General features: G+C 42.5%; 1 long non-coding RNA gene across 1 annotated transcript; it reads left to right on the forward strand.

The window, feature by feature from the left end:
- Window positions 1–440: 440 nt before the first annotated feature.
- LOC120928530 lies at window positions 441–2,660 on the forward strand. The gene is made up of 2 exons (XR_005747205.1): window positions 441–1,768; window positions 2,407–2,660. It is a non-coding gene; the product is annotated as an uncharacterized LOC120928530 (long non-coding RNA).
- Window positions 2,661–4,133: the final 1,473 nt, after the last annotated feature.

A 4,133-nucleotide genomic window follows, 5' to 3' on the forward strand; every position in this document is an offset into this window, starting at 1 on the left:
AAGCTTGGCGGGATGGGGGTGCGTTTTTTGGCTCCTAACTTTTTTAGCTGGCTCCTAGATTCCAAGCAAATTTGTCAAACCCTGGTATAGATGGCAGTGTGAAGCATGGACCGGAAACTGTATGGTGTACAGACTGCACCCTGTACAACTTAAAGGCTTATGTAATAAAGCACACAGGAAACAACAAACTCTGGGTGGCTTCATTTTGTTCATATAGAAAATCATGTTTTTAAAGTTACAGGTTTAGTGGAACTTCTGCTCATCGTATTCCTCCCCCCCTCAGGTGCCACAATTGGCACCTTTCGGGGGGAGGGGGGACAGGATACCTGTCAAAGACGGGTATGCTTTACCACTTCCGGGAGTCCGGCCGCGGGGCTCCCTCCTCCCCTGGCCGCTGGGCTAATAGGAGAGAGGAGCGGGGCCTCGTGCATGCGCAGTAGGGTTCCCGGCGTGAACCATCAATGGTGACGGCAGCAGCCGACAGCTGATGGGAAACATCAGCTGCGGTGCCGACATCGAGGGACAGCAGGACAGGTAAGTCTCCATTTATTAAAAGCCAGCAGCTGCAGTATGTGTAGCTACTGGCTTTAAAAAAAATAAAAAATTCCCGGAACACTCCTTTAAAGCCAAGCTCCACCCAACAATGTTCTCATGTCTTCAGTATTGCTGTAATACATACAACTGTGGTAAATGATGCTTGACGCTGATGCATCATTAAAAATACAGGTCTGTGCTATGCAAAGGGGATAATTTCCCCGCACTTGTTATACTCGGAGTCCAATCTCCTTTGAATCTACCAAGAACATTTTCAACCAGGGTTCCTCCAGAGGTTGCTAGGGGTTCCTTGAGCGGTGTCTGATTGACCTACCATATGATGGTGCCTGCAGAGTTCTGGGTCCAACACCACTTGGCTCAGCTGTCTGTTAAGAGTGGCATTCTGATCACTGCTGTAAGGGGTATTCTTCCCACTGATCACCAATGCAAGAGGCATTTTCCCAGTTATTCCCAAATTAATCTTAACAGGGGTTCCCTGAGACCTGAAAAGCATTTCAAGGGTTTCTCTGGGATAAAAAGACCTAATTCTTCTGCTATCTGCATGAGTCACTTCTGACATGTTTTTCTGACACCAAGAGAAAATAGGTGAGGGTTGGTAGCTCCAGAGCACGGCCTGTGATTGACAGCATCAGCTCTGTTACTGTGTACTGTGTGAAGGCGGTGGCTTCCTACAGTCACCTCTCAGTTCTACTCACCAAGCTCTACAGAGTGTAAATTCAGCTTCCGCCCCCTGCTTTCTGAAGCTCAGAGTTCCCTTGTAAATTCAGGACTTTGAATATATGTAGAGGAGAGAGGGCTGCATATAAAACAGGTACAACTTATGTAAAGGGGTTGGTTTAATTGTTTAATTTATGTGTGTCACCTGAGGCCAGTCACTTCACTGGGTATAAGGGTTTGCAACCACTTTAAATAATAATAAAAAAAACTGATACAAGTACATTCACATACAATATATAGATATCTATACATCTCAAGTATGCCTCACACAAGAGATATGCAGGCTGTTATTTTTGACCTTTTCTGAAAGTGCTTGTTACCTGGCTGGCACAAGTACAGAGATAAGGAATCCCAACTTTTTATTTGCTATATGCTGGTTCTGGGTCTGTAACTCAGAATTTGTGAAGCCAGACAAAGCCAAGCATTTCATATTTTCAGCAGAATGCCAACAATGTCAGCCCATCGAACCCCAGTCCCACTACTAAGCCCTATCAAGGTGTAACGGCTACCCAAGTAGTGAGAGGGTATCAGCCGTTGGAGACGTCCTTTTCCCTGGCAAGTTGCGATATGCAAGTACAGCTGGTATATCCCATCCACGAGATCCAGAGAGAGAGTCAGGTTCAACTGTAAAAGGAGCAGAATAATAGTCCCATAGAATGCCCTTTCAAGAACGAGACAATGCTACGTTTTGAAGGGTCAAGTAGACTCTTTATTTTCAAGTACACAGCACACTTTTATACAGAATTTGGAACATCCCACCCCCTTGCCATCAGAATAATTAACATGAGCCAATTATCTATCATTTAGCCTGACGAGGTGACTAGGCGTTTCGTCTACAATTCCCCACACATATAATGAACTTTAATCACATTCTAAAAGTCATTTAGTTGAGGTAATTATCTCCTAGAGACGTCCCGTCTCTGACAACAGCTATTAACCTGCAGAACACAATAACAAGGTATTTCACAAGCCGGCTCCACTTAGCATTTCAATAGCCTGAGCTAGGCATTGAAGGGTCATTGTCCTATTGACCTAGTCAGGACAAAATAAACCACTTGTAATGTGTCCAGTACCTTCTGCAATGAACTGTCAGTAATGTCCCATCTTCTGAAATACATAGTTCCGTTACACAAGGTATGGTGCCTTTGTTAGTGAAAGTATTTGAAATGTATGTAAAGTAACTAACACAATGTAAATACTATAATAATATTGTGAGAAAATGACTAAAAGTGGACTTTATTTTGTAGTAACAACGCACAGTGAAGCTGTATAGCTGATTTTGTAATAGAGTGACCTACATAACCACAGATTCTTGGCGGTTCATATTATACAATGAGAAACCGGAGCGACCAAAATGTTTACTAATAAAATTGTAAACCGAAATCAAATTGTAAATTGTTATTTCATTAATTTAATTTGGTTTGTTGAAATATTGAAATGAGTAAAGGAAAATTATGCACTAATTAACCCCTGTGCTCCTAAGGGGTTAATTAGTGCCTAAGCCCAATTTTGCAACTTTGACATGTGTTAGTAAAACCGTACATATCATCAACTACTTTGTGCATCCAGGTGAATTATACCTTGATTTTTTCAGGACAATTTGGACTTTCATTTGGTTGTAAGTAGTTATGGATATCTCCATGGGCGTAGCATAAGGGGTTGCGGGGGTCACAATCGCAACTCTGCCCCTAGCTCCAGGGGGCCTCTGCAGCCTCCCTGTCATATTATAATATCCTCCATCTCCGATCTGCCCTAGAGCCCCACAACCACGCTCCAGTCCTAGGCTTCCACTTGACCTTCCACAGTCCACACCCCTCTGTTCTCATTAACTGGGGAGAAGCTGTGAGCCATGGGGTGTCTGTCAGAAGCTTGATCAGGTCAGAGAACCACATCAATCTGAGCCATATCAGTACTGCGAATATCATGGAAATGCTTTCTATGTCAATCCTGCAGGACTGTCTCATAGGAGGCTACAATCAAGCCTAGTACTCTTGTTACAGAGCCACTCAGCTCCTGCACTAATGAGTCCAGGTCTGGAGGCAAAGAACTAGAAACTTTTCTTAAAGGGGTTGTAAAGGTTCGTTTTTTATTTTCTAAATAGACTCCTTTAACCACTTAAGACCCGGACCAAAATGCAGCTAAAGGACCTTGCCCCTTTTTGCGATTCGGCACTGCGTCGCTTTAACTGACAATTGCACGGTCGTGCGACGTGGCTCCCAATCAAAACTGACGTCCTTTTTTTTCCCACAAATAGAGCTTTCTTTTGGTGGTATTTGATCACACCTGCAGTTTTTATTTTTTGCACTATAAACAAAAATAGAGCGACAATTTTGAAAAAAAATGCAATATTTTTTACTTTTTGCTAGAATTAATATCCCGCAAAAATATATATATAGATAGAAAAAAATTCCCTCAGTTTAGGCCGATACGTATTCTTCTACCTATTTTTGGTAAAAAAAATCGCAATAAGCGTTTATCGGTTGGTTTGCGCAAAATGTATAGCGTTTACAAAATAGGGGATAGTTTTATTGCATTTTTATTATTATTTTTTTTTTTTTCCAATAATGGCGGTGATCAGCGATTTTTTTCGTGACTGCGACATTATAGCGGACACATTTTTGGGACCATTGTAATTTTCACAGCAAAAAATGCATTTAAAATGCATTGTTTATTGTGAAAATGACAGTTGCAGTTTGGGAGTTAACCACAGGGGGTGCTGATGGGGTTATGTGTGACCTGAAGTGTGTTTACAACTGTAGGGGGGTGTGGCTGTAGGTGTGACGTCATTGATTGTATCCCCCTGTAAAAGGGATCACACGATCGATGCTGCCGCCACAGTGAAGAACGGGGAAGCTGTGTTT

Source organism: Rana temporaria, chromosome 2, assembly GCF_905171775.1.
Source record: "Rana temporaria chromosome 2, aRanTem1.1, whole genome shotgun sequence".
Lineage (NCBI taxonomy): Eukaryota > Metazoa > Chordata > Amphibia > Anura > Ranidae > Rana > Rana temporaria.